This window comes from Beta vulgaris, chromosome 1 (assembly GCF_026745355.1).
Source record: "Beta vulgaris subsp. vulgaris cultivar EL10 chromosome 1, EL10.2, whole genome shotgun sequence".
Lineage (NCBI taxonomy): Eukaryota > Viridiplantae > Streptophyta > Magnoliopsida > Caryophyllales > Amaranthaceae > Beta > Beta vulgaris.
Genome location: NC_079202.1, coordinates 23,421,692 through 23,435,443, shown reverse-complemented (window position 1 = coordinate 23,435,443; position 13,752 = coordinate 23,421,692).

Genomic DNA, 13,752 nt, shown 5'->3' with positions numbered 1-13,752 from the left:
ATCCCCAAGAATCAACTTAATTTCTATACCAAGATATTGGATGGAAATTAAGGGGATCCTTCATTAGGGGTTTTCCAAACTTATTGAATCTCTTAATCAATTAACTAAAGACCATTCGAGAGAGGATTTAGTTGATTGATTAAGTGATTACTCTTGAGGACCATTCGAGAGAGGACTCGAGTATTTAGAGGAGAAACTAAACCTTGCATAATCGTCTTGTTGCTTCACAATCGCATTAACAATCATCATCCGTTCTTATTCATACTAGTAACCTTAACTCTAGTGTCTTTTATTTGATATTTAAACTCGTATATTTGCTTGTTCTAGTTGTTAGATAGTCTTAATTTTACCAAACATCTTTCAAACCCCCAAATACCTTTCAATTAGGTAGTCTAGACTAGATAGACTTTAATCAATCCCATTTTCCCTGTGGATCGACCCTTGACTTCCCTTACTATTCCTTAGTAATTGCTTGTTAGGATTATAAATATTGTTTGGAAAGCGGTTCTTAGTGCCTTAACGACACACTAAAAACCTCTTATCAAAATGGCGCCGTTGCCGGGGAAATATGCTATTGATTGAAGTTTTTTAAGTTTGAAATTGCTTAATTGATTTTTTTTTTTTTTTTTTTTTACTTTTCTTTATTGGTTTTTTTTTCTTGTCTTTATTTTATGTGGTAAGTGCTGTTTATATGAGTCTAGGGTTTGTACATAATTTTTTTTTAATTTTTTTTAAGAGAATTCCAAAAAATGACGAACTTCTTTTTTCCTCAATATGAGGATGAACCATTTTGGAATTATTATCAGAGATTTGAGAACACTCTTCTAACTAAGTATAGACTTGAGATTTGGGAGATGTGTGAGGTGATATATGATGGTTTGAATATGCATACAAGAAATTGTGGAGTCTATGTTTAATGGTGAATTTCGATTCCAACACTTTGATGAAGCATGGAGTTTCTTTGGGTGGTTGTCTAGAGATACTTATGAGTGGGACCATGGAAATACCACTTTCTCAAATTTAGAAGATGTCTCTAACTGTGAACGCCATGTTTATTCTGAAATTCTTAATTCACTTGAAGAAAATATGGCATTGTTAAAGAGATGTGATTCTATGATGGACAACATTGTCGAATCTAGCAAAATATCAATTGAAACATTGGGTCAAATTATCAATAATCAAAATCACTCTTGTATGACCATAACTAATGAAGATGATGAGTGGGATATGGATGAGAATCCCAGAGTAGAGGAATCATTTGTTGAGAAAGCTTACACTATAAAGTCTAATGATGTTGAAAAAGTAGTTGATGAGACTTTTGTTTCTACTCGTTCTCTTCATATTCCTTTTTCAAGGAAAATCGACTTAGTTCCTTCCTTTCCCATCTTATTCCCTCGCCTCAAAGTTTCACCATTGGAAGAGCCTTTGACCTCTTTAAACCTTCACAAGACCCAAATGAAAGTCATCGAGGATAGGACCGAGCTTAAAATTTGCAAGGATCATCAAAAGGAGAACTCATTGTTTTCTTCTTTTTATTTGAATCTTAATGTTTGTTCTTCATACTTTCCAGGATTCTCTTGGAAATTTCATTATTTCGGACACTCATTACTTGGTAAGCATATAGACGCATTGAAATTTGTGCATGCTCTTTATCTATATCATACCTATTTGATCCATTGTGAAATGTGTGCTAATGCTTATGAAAAAATATTGAGATCTTTGTCAAATTATTTAGTGATAAGGTCTAGCTAATTATCCTAAAAGAGCTCTTTTTGCCAGGTATGTTGAGACCCTTCTCCTTATCTTACTTGGTTAGGATTTTTGCTTGTTTTCTTTGCCTTACTCATCCCTTACTTTCTCTTTGCTTGTACACTCCGAGGACGGAGTTTGTATTAAGCTTGGGGGAGTTAGTTAGCATGTGTTCTCTCCATCTCAACATTTTTTTCTCCCTTTGCATTTAGGTTCTTTTTAGTGCTTTTGCATGTTAGGTTTGCATAAAAAAAAAAACACAAAAATATTTTTTTTTCCTGCATTTAGGATAGCTTGGTTGCATGCATGATTTGTGGCTAAAAGTGTTCATAACTTGATTGGAAGACCTTCCCTACATTAGACTTGATGGTTTTGGAAGCCCTGTTGTGACTTTAAGTGACTCTTGAGAACGATAACTTTTGGTAGAGTCTCTTTGAAATTAGGCGAGTTGGATGAATGGATTGCCTTGCCCTTGTGCGACGAATCCCGAAGGAGGGCCAAGAACCTCGTAAGACTCATTCCAACCCTCACCATTGATCGCCTAACTTGTGACTTGCATTTTAGCTCCCCAAGATTGCATAAGACCGAGCCTTTAGAAGAATGATTTAGGGCGTTTTTTTTGCTAGAAATAGGAGCTACAAAGCCAAAAGCTTGTATACCGGCATAATTATCCGCTTCTCAACCCATCTGAGCCTTTCTATCCTATTTTTGCTTAACCCTCATAATAAGTCATGGCCAAACTTTCCCCAAAGTGGAGTGCATGTCTAGTTTGTGTTGAGTTGAGTTGTTTGATATTGAGTCTTGGTTGAAAGTTAGTTAATATGCAAGTATTTGCAAAAGCTAACAAAAATTTCAAAAGAAATAAAAGAAAGAAAGAAACTCTTAGTGTTTCATTTGAATTTCTATTGAAAGAAAAGAAAGAAAGAGCAATTTGATGAGAAAATGAAAATATCAAAATAAAGAGTTCAAAAGGTGAAAGAGTCAAAGTGGAAATCAAGTTATGTGTGAGTTCTTGAATTGAGATTGGTGTTAGGACTAGCTTGGGGGAGTATTTACCCCTAGTTTGTACTCCACTTACCCTTTTTGCACCACATTCCTAAACTATCATCCACACCCTTAACCTAGCCCCGTTACAACCTTAACAAAGTCCCTTTTGACTTCTAGATTGGACTTGGTCGATTTAGTAGTGGCGGCGAGATTTTGTGCAAGTCATGATAAGGGTCATCAAAATGTGGTAGAGGCGAGCAATATTGGTTGAGCATCCCTAGGGAGGAGTCAAACTTGGATCTTGGAAGTGAAGAAGAGTGAGAAATCACTCTTGGAAAGCCTTCTTTCAAAAAGACTCGGTTGATCGGTGGATTGAGCTCTTAGAGTCACTATTGTGCACCTACTGAATAATCTCCGCCTAAAACAACCAATATAATTCAAAGTCAATACTCCAAATAAATTCCATCAACTTTAAAATTCTTTAAATCCTCTTTAAAAATATTTAAAAGTTATTTTTACCTGTTAGTCTTGGACGAACACTTAAGCAACTACAAGAGGGGGGTGAATTGTAGTTGGAGAGATTTTCAAACTTTTTGCGGAAATAAAAGAATGAATAAGTAAGAAAGAAATAATTGCATGAATTAAGAAAGAATTAGGAACACGGGATTTTTACAAGGAAAATTTCCTTGGCCCAATAGGAAGAAAAACCTTGACCACTAGGGATTTTGACTCAATTCTCTTTAATAACTTTTAGGCCAAAAGACTCTCTTTTGTACAACCTAAACTCGGACCAACTCTGTTCCTCTAGGAACTGGTTCCCTGTCAGCCTGTTTTCCCTGAACAGTTGACTTCTCCCTTGACTTCACTCGAAGTCTTTTCTCTTTCTCTCTTCTCTTTCTCTCTTCTCTTTCTCTTTTTCTCTCAAATTGATTACAGACTTGGATTCACTTGAATTTGATGTCCGAGTTAGGAGTTAGGCCCAGATTACGATTTTGAGCCTAGATGAGCATGAAACAGACGCGAAAAATCGTAGTTCAAGTAATTCAGATTCTAAGCTCACGAACCCCTTAGAAATGGTAAAAAAAAAATTCAGGCTGTTGAATCGCTCAATTCTGATGTCCGAGCTAGGAGTTAGGCCCAAATTACAATTTTAGGTCTAAATGAGCAGGAAACAGACGCGAAAAATCGGACTTCAAGTAATTTGAATTCTAAGCTAACGTACCCCTTAGAAATGGTAAAATAAACAATTCAGGCTTTTGAATCTCTCAATTCTGCTGTCCGAACTAGGAGTTAGGCCCAAATTACGATTTTGAGCCGAGATGAGCATGAAACAGACGCGAAAAATCTGACTTCAAAGAATTCAGATTATGAGCTCATGAACCCCTTAGAAATGGTAAAAAAATAATTCAGGCTTTTGAATCGCTCAATGCTGATGTCCGAGCTAGGAGTTAGGCCCAAATTACGATTTTGAGCCTAGATGAGCATGAAACAGACGCGAAAAATCGGAGTTCAAGTAATTCAGATTCTAAGCTCACGAACCCCTTAGAAATGGTAAAAAAAAAAATCAGGCTTTTGAATCGCTCAATTTTGATGTCCGAGCTAGGAGTTAGGCCCAAATTACAATTTTAGGTCTAGATGAGCAGGAAACAGACGCGAAAAATCGGACTTCAAGTAATTCAGATTCTAAGCTGACGAACCCCTTAGAAATCTCTTAGTGTTTCATTTGAATTTCTATTGAAAGAAAAGAAAAAAAGAGCAATTTGATGAGAAAAATGAAACATATTCAAAAAGTGAAAGAGTTCAAAAGGTGAAAGAGTCAAAGTGGAAATCAAGATTATGTGTGAGTTCTTAAATAGAGATTGGTGTTAGGACTAGCTTGGGGGAGTATTTACCCCTAGTTTGTACTCCACTTACCCTTTTTGCACCACATTCCTAAACTATCATCCACACCCTTAACCTAGCCCCGTTACATCCTTAACAAAGTCCCTTTTGACTTCTAGATTGGACTTGGTCGATTTAGTAGTGGCGGCCGAGATTTTGTGCAAGTCATGATAAGGGTCATCAAAATGTGGTAGAGGCGAGCAAATATGGTTGAGCATCCCTAGGGAGGAGTCAAACTTGGATCTTGGAAGTGGAGAAGAGTGAGAAATCACTCTTGGAAAGCCTTCTTTCAAAAAGACTCGGTTGATCGGTGGATTGAGCTCTTAGAGTCACTATTGTGCACCTACCGAATAATCTCCGCCTAAAACAACCAATATAATTCAAAGTCAATACTCCAAATAAATTCCAGCAACTTTAAAATTCTTTAAATCCTCTTTAAAAATATTTAAAAGTTATTTTTACCTGTTAGTCTTAGACGAACACTTAAGCAACTACAAGAGGGGGGGTGAATTGTAGTTGGAGAGATTTTCAAACTTTTTGCGGAAATAAAAGAATGAATAAGTAAGAAAGAAATAATTGCATGAATTAAGAAAGAATTAGGAACACGGGATTTTTACAAGGAAAATTTCCTTGGCCCAATAGGAAGAAAAACCTTGACCACTAGGGATTTTGACTCAATTCTCTTTAATAACTTTTAGGCCAAAAGACTCTCTTTTGTACAACCTAAACTCGGACCAAATCTGTTCCTCTAGGAACTGGTTCCCTGACAGCCTGTTCCCCCTGAACAGTTGACTTCTCCCTTGACTTCACTCGAAGTCTTTTCTCTTTCTCTCTTCTCTTTCTCTTTTTCTCTCAAATTGATTACAGACTTAGATTCACTCAACCCAATCTATAATACATCAATTTCTAAAAAGAAGAAAATCGAATGTACTTTCTCTAAGAATATTACATAAAATTCTGAAAGTATTTCTAAAAGATCTATTAAAAATGCCTATTTGTAGAGACCTAATTTCTCAAGCACTTCTCCACGATTTTCTTCAAAACTTCTCCATGATCACACGTAGCTTCAGCTACTTCTCCATGATCTTTCCGTTGCAGTTTTACCATTGATAGTTTGTTCAGTTTGGCTTCCACGATCTCAGCCACTTCTCCATGTTCACACACCTCACAAATAGCTAGGTTGTTGCGGTTCCTAAATTATAGGAACTACCTCAATGTTCACTTTGTTAGCGCCTCCTTAGGTTAGTGTTTTGCGGCTCCTAGATTTTGGGTAACCATAGATGCTGCACAAGCACTAAACTAAAAAACAATATTATGGAATCTTAATATATTTCATTTATTACAACCATAATATTAATCGGATGACACAAATAAATTATAAATAACTTTAAACTTGATTAAACACCTAATCAAATCTTCATAAAGTATTTATCATTTTATTTGTGAAACCTAAAGATAATTACACTAATTAAACCTAGACAAATAAAATAAACATAAATAAAATAAACTGGAGAAATAGAACTAAGACATAAACAAATTACTTCTAACACGAAAACTAAAAACCGAATTAATAAACTAAAATTATGTAAACTTTAATTATATGTCATTATCAACATAGTGAAATAACATTACCATTAAAACTTCAATTACTTATTTTACCTAGCATAGTACTACTATACTAGCCATTAAAATCCATAAAACTCCATTAATAATGCCCTTTCTAAAATTTCATAAACTTATAAAATATTAAAACTCTCTTTAAACATACTTAAACATGCTTAAATTCATAATTTAAAATCAATTTCATAGTTTATAATATGCTACTATGATTTTCCAATCTTTAACACCCTAAAAATTCATGCTTTGAAAATCAAAACTCAATCTAATTATAATAATTTAATCTGAAATTTTATTCTTTCAATACATAACTTATATATCCAAGATTCATCATTGAAACAGTAAATTAAAGTTATGAATCATAATTAATACTAAAACAAAATATAAAAACATGATTTAATTAAAACTTGAGGAGGAAGAAAAGAATTAAACCAACAAATCAAAGGAACAAAGGAGACAAGGGGCACCGATCTCACGCAGCAGCATTGGCGCAGCAATTGGCGGCGGTGGTGGAAGATTTTTTGTGATTGTGACATTTCTTGGCGAAAAAGAAAGCGTTCCTTGAAAAAGAAGAAGAAAGAAAATTGGAAGAGGAGAAAAAAAAAACATGAAAGGAGAAGAGAGAGAATATGGCTGGCTGTCTTGGGATTTGTGAGGAGAGAGAAAATTTTGTGTGGGTAAAATAATTGGGTTTAAGGTATTTATAAGTAGGCTTTTCATTTTGGGCTTAGGAAAAGATAATTGGATTTTAATAAAGTTTTATGATAAATAGAATTGATGATTTAAAACTCGTAACATCAATAGAAATCATTTTCCTAATCCACTTAGAATTTGGATTCCTCAAGCCTATTTAAACTTTTTTCCAAATTCAATTAGTATTTCAAACATTTTTTCAAAGCATGCCTTAACAAAAATATTTCAACTCCCTTAAATCCTTACAATAATTTCTTTGACTTTCAAAATGGTCAACCTTCTTTAAATAAATAAATCATTTCAAATTAAATTATGTTTAAATATAAATATATAAATACTAAAATATATTTATAAAATCCATAAAATTACGGAGGATTACACCAAGAAACACTTAACCTCTCCTAATCTTATCACTCAAGAACTCAATCAAAGGTAATAAGGATAAGTTTTCACTTGAGACACACTCAAAGCTTAAACTTGAACACACTAGATTATTTTTACATCACTCAAATCTGATTTTCATTAATCTTTAGCTCACCTTATATAGAAGACTGGAGCAGCAAAGTAATAAACTCCTTAAAATCGTCCCTAATGAACAGCCAAAAAGGAGTTACAAAACTCCTTGAATCATGCCTCTAATGAAGCTCATTGAATGAGCTCTTACAAGCAATCTTTCTATAGTTTATAGATGGCTATTAGGAGATACTTTGAGAGTAATCTCTTGGCTTTATTACAAACACAAATTTGAAACAACCTAAGCAAAAAAACCAAAACTCACCCCCAACATAACTTGGGTCTTCTCCATGATTCACACCATCTTGTTGTTGCTCTCATGTTGTTGTAGCTTCACGTTGAGCTTGATTCATAGACCCATGTAATGCATGTTTAGCAAATTTTGATAATCAAAGTGCTTCGAACACAAGAGCCACTAGTTTATGAGCCAAATAAAAGCTTATAGGGACTCATATTTGGTTTAGGTTTTCTTTGGAGAATTAGCCATTTTAGAGGAACTCTTTGATTTTCCACCCTTCTTGCGCTAAATGAAGATTTTTTCTCCGTTGATGAAAAAACAAAGAACCTTCGAGGAAACTGTTTATAGAGAGAGGGGGGAGGGGGGAGAGTAAACAAATTTTAGAAGAAAATCAGTTGAGATTTCAAAAGGCAATTCAAATTTCGGAAGTAATCATAACTTCCCATAATTACCTCAACTGCCGAAAATGAAGGCGTGTACAAGAGTTGTACATTGGATGTGCCTTTTTAAGAAAAGATAATTGCACCAAAATATCTCAACTTACATAAGTTAAGATATTCGCTTAGTTTTCGGAGAATCAACTTCCTAAAGACATATATGTGCACTATTGTTGTTCTTCTTAGTTGTTTCATATACGAATCGCTTACATATGGTTCAGGTAACTTAATTTCACCTTCATTCAAAAAAACTATTTTATTCTAATCTTGGAAGATATAGAAAGAATTAAATTACAATCTGAAGAATTAGGTAAAGATATATGTATGCAATTTCACATTAAAGAGAGTACTTATGTAACCATCAGGAGAAACAACTGAAGCCAAAAAACCTCAACCTAATAACTTCTAATTAAGACACTTACTTAAACTTAATTAATCCTAATAAGACTTTTAACTTACAAAAGGACTCTCCACACAAAGGTTTTGTGAAAATATATATCAACAATTTGATCTTCACTCTTGAAAAACAATAACTCAGCCAAGCCTTTATCAACATTATCCCTAAGAAAATGATGTCTGGTATCAATGTGCTTGGTTTTAGAGTGTTAGAATGGTATTTTTTGAAATATTAATAGCACTAGTATTGTCACATATGATAGGAACAGTTAGACAACACCAAAATCTTTAAGCTGGTTCTTTATCCACAACAGCTAGGAACAATAAGTTGTTACGATATACTCTGCTTATGTTGTGGATAAGGCCACGAAATTTTACTATTTAGAGCCCCATGAGATCGGATATGAGCCTAAGAAATGAGCCCTACCTGATGTGCTTAACCTATCAACAAGGAAACCAACATAAGTTGCATCTGTACTGTAATAGCCCTATTTTTAAGAACGTCTAATTAAAAGAAAATTATAATTATTAAGTTAATTATGTTTCGAATATTCTTATTTTATTTGAGTTGTGGGGTGTGCATTTTATTTGTCGTTCTTGTACTTCCTCCGTTTCTTAATAAGTGCAACATAGAGAAAGTGGGGGAATACCAAGGAATGTAGAGAGAGAAAGTTGGGACCATAATAAAGTAGAGTAATTCAAGTGATGAAACAAAAAAGTTGTGGTCCCCTCTTGCTTTTTGGTGGCATATTTGTAATAATATTGAACTTTTTTTACCATTTTGAGCTTGGTTGTACTTATTGTGACTATTCCAAATAAGGAAAATGTTGCACTTATTAAGAAACGGAGGTAGTATTTTTTATATTAATTTTACGAAGTTATTATTATTATTTTATATTTTGGATTTCGTGTGCGAGTTGAACAATATTTTGCCAAAAAAAAAAAAACTAAGTTGATTACGCCTTTTAATTGCTTTTTTTAGTCTATTAAAGGAGTAAAGAAAAACCCCTTCAATTCTTTCACTCTCGAGCCTTTTAATCACCCAAATCCAAACGGCCAAACCTCGCCCAAAAAAAACTCGCACTCCCGTGAAACCCCAAAGAAACCCAATTAGGGGGCGTTTGGTTCATATAGTGGTATGGGTTTGGAATCAGGAATGAAATCAAAGTGGTATAGGTTTGGAAGTTGATACTTAATACCATGTGTTTGTTTCTATTTGGGAATGAAAATTTTCTTCTATTTGATACCTAGAGGTATTGGTATGAGCCAAACCTACCTCCCCTTGGATTTCTAAATCCCATACCTTATGGGTTTGAAATATGGGTTTTAAATCTATCAAATTATTAAGGGGCCGTTTGGTTAGAGGGGGGAAAGGGAAAGGAATCAAAAGCCCCCCAATTAAAAGACATGTTTGGTAGTAAAGACATGGGAAAGGGTTTAAAAAAACCCCTCTCCTCTCTTCTTCTTCTGGTAACCAACTCTCCTCTCCGGCACTCACTCCTTTTCACCAGCTAATCTCTACGTCGCCTCCCCCTTTCTCTCCGGTAACAAAATCGACAGTTGGTGTGGTCGGGGGTGAAACCTGGGTTATTTTTCGTGGGTCAGGGTTGGTTGTCGGGGGGTTGAGGTGCGTCGTCGATGGGCTAGGGTGGGAAATCGGCAGTCTGGGGAGGGTTTCTGGTGGGATGGGGTTGGTTTTGAGGGGTTATGGGTGGTTTTTTATGGGCTGCGGGTGGTTTTTGGGAAGGGGCTAGGTGGTTTTTGAGCAACTTGGGGTGGGGGTGGGGGGTGGGCTATGGGCGAATTTGGTGGTATGGTTTCGGGGGTAGTGGTCTTGGTGTTGGTGATTTTGTGGGTCTTGGAGGTGGTTTGGTGGTTTTGTGGGTGTTGGAGGTGGTTTGGTGGTTGTTGTGGTGGTGGTTGTGGTTAGAGCGGTCGTGTAGGTGGGTGCGGTGGTGGAGGTGGGTGTGGTGGGGTGGGGTGACAGAAGAGGGGTGGTGGAGGACTGGAGGTGGTTGTTGTTAGGTTGGGTGGTCAAAGATGATGGTCAAGGGTTTTCCATTCCCCCATTTCTAAGTGGAAGGGGTAGTGGGGAATCAAAGTAGAGGGATTTGGGGTAATGGAGGGGAAAAGAGGGGAAAGAAAACTCCCAATCCAAACAAGTTTTAAGGGAATGGAATCAACTAATTCCCTTTCCCTTTCTTTTAACCCCCTAACCAAACGCCCCCTAAGCAAACATTATGTATGGGTTTTGCTCATTCTAAACTCATACATGATACTAGAATCATATGAACCAAACGCTCCCTTAGATCCCAAACCCCTTTTTCTCTTGGTGCCCTGCTTTCCACTCAAACTCTCACTCTCAATCTCCCGTCGTTAACCTGCAGCTCGTCGGAGCTCCTCGCATAATTGTCGGTCTGTTCTTCCCCTTCTCTGTACTCGTTCGTTGCTGGGCTGCCATGGCCAGATGATTAGTCTTCTCTCTTCTTCTTTTCGTGCTGCAGTGGTTGCTTGCGATTGGTCAATGCTGCTGCTACTCGCCGGTGTCGTCGTCGTTTTTGCGCGAGCTACTGTACGCGTTTCTCAGTATCTCCTTTCGTTGCTGCTGTTTCACCGGTTTGTTCCCCTTTCCCTTGTTGATTCTTTGGTGGTGCTTCCACCTATAGTGGTAGCGGTGTGTCGGTGGTTGGCGAAGTACCAATGAACCTCTTGTATTTTCATTGTTGTTATAGTTATTGTTGTAGTGGTTGATGTTGCTTTATTGTTAGGTTGTTGTTGTTGCGTTGTTTCTTGGGTTGTTACTACTGTTTTTTGTTGCTGTTGTTGTACTATTATTGTTGGGGTTGTGGTGGTGGTGTTGATGTGCAACTGCTGTTAGAGGTTGTGTTATTGTGCTGTTGTTCTAAATTCTAACAACACCCAAGTTTTTCTTTGATTCTTTGCAAAATAAATTTATTAGTTCATGGGTTTTGAAAAGAAAACCAAATTAAGATTTGTAATTTATCTTTGTTGTATTGGTTTTTGTTGAAAGTTTATTAATTTCATTTAAGAAATTTAGTTATTGGTGATTATAGTTAGTGCTATTTAAAAGCTTATGGATTTGGTGGTTTCGTTACATGTTTAGTAAGCAATTTATTTATTATTATTGTTGTTGTGAGCTAAGTTTTCTTGATATTGTGTGATAAATATATTAAGTATATAATTATGATTGCAAAGTGAGGATTAAGGAAACTAGAATGTTAAAGGTGGTTAATTTGTAAATTGGTTATGGTTTTGCATCTTATTTTAGATTAGTTAAGATTGGTTATTGATTATCGTTATTGTTGTGAGGTGATTATTGGAGGATGATTTTGGAGTGAAGTATCATTTGGAGTTATGAAGGAAATTGTGTTGTTGGAATTGGAAAGCGTTCAGGTAACTTTTATGTTCAGTAAAATGTATTACTTATGCCCATGTGTATGAATCTCTCTGTTGTGTTTTCGTAATAACTTCGTATTATGGTCATTGTTATGAATGTGATGTTATGAGTTGATTTTGAAGAAAAAAAATTCGATGAATATGAAGACGCAATTGTTTTGCTAGCTTAGTTTATGAACTGAAAATAGAAAGTGGGCAAGGTATGGATGGAGGAAGATTACTTCTTTTGAACTGATATGGTCAGTTACGCTCCATAACGAACCTTGGGGGTAGTATTGTTGGGCACCATAATGAACCTTGGAGGCAGCGTTTGTCCAAAGCTTGTACTTGCTACTGATTTGTTTAAGAGAGTGAGATATGTCAGCGTTGTAATAGAAAGGAAATATTTTGATAAATAAAAATGTTTATAACGGGCTGAAGTAAAGGTTAAGAGTTTTCCACTCATTTTGGAATTTTGTTTATTTTGTATTTGTTCTCTAAATTTGCAGGTTTTGTGTTGTGAGCTCGGATTTGAAAGTGAAGCAAGATTATGACGTCGTCCTAGATTAAGGATTGAGTTTGTATTTTAGATAGTTGATTCAGGAAGAAGTTTTGATATTTCATTGTATATAATATTTGGGAATTTACTCAAGTTATTTGTGTATTTAAGGATATTATCCCGCTGCGAAGTAAATTTATTTAAGAGTTAATTCAAGTTTATGTATGTTAAGTGTGTTTCGCTAGCAGCTCGAAATAGCGGGTTGTTACATGTACATCCTACCCTCTAACTAGAGGTGCCTTTGGGGTACCACAAGCACAAATTATTTGTTCCTACAAAACTAAGTATTCTTCTAACAAACTTTAGATGAGACTCTTTCAGATTGCTTTGAAATCTTGCACACAATCCTACAAAGAACAGAATATCAGGGCTATTTGTTGTTATGTGCAAGAGGGAACCAATCATACTTCTACATAATGAAGCCTCCACATCCTTCACTTTTGGATCAACATGAAGCTTTGTGGAAGTGGGAACAAGAGTGTCATACGCTTTGTTGTTCTCCATACCATACTTCTTTAAAAGCTTCTAAGGTACTTCTGCTAGTGGATCATGATTCCATCAATTGTTTTCCTAATTTGTAGGTCAAGAAAGAAGTCAAGTTCTCCTATCATGCTCATTTCAAACTCACTCTCCATAAAATTAGCAAATTCATCACATAGCAACTGATTAGTAGTTCTAAAACTGATATCATCAAAATAAATTTGGACTACTAGCAAGTGTTTCCCCTAGTTGATAAACAAAATTTTGTCAATTGTTCCTCTCTTGTGCTGATTCTCCATCAAAAAAATTGATAATCTCTTATACCAAGCTCTTGGTGCTTGTTTGAAATCGTACAAAGCTTCATCAAGTTTGAATACAAACACTAGTGGAAAAAAGAAGTAGGGCTGCACTGAAAATGACATGTAGGGCTGCGCTTTTTGAGGGCAGCCCTTTCCATAGCAGCCCTTCACTTTTCAAGTAGGGCTGCGCTAGTCCAACGCAGCCCTTCAAGTAAGAAGGGTTGTGCTAGTTGACAAAAGGCGCAGCCCTTCAAGAAAAAAGGGCTGCGCTAGTTCTAAAAAGCGAAACCCTTTTCTGAAAGAAGGGCTGCGCCTTTTAGAACTAGCGCAGCCCTTCTTTCATAAAAGGGCAGCCCTTCTATGAAAGAAGGGCTGCGCTTTTTGAACTAGCGCAGCCCTTCTCCTATATATTTTTTTTTTGTATATATAATTCTGCACAGCCTGCACACACACAGCCCACCCACTGCCCCCACCCCCCAGCCCCCACCCCCAGCCCCCACCCACCAG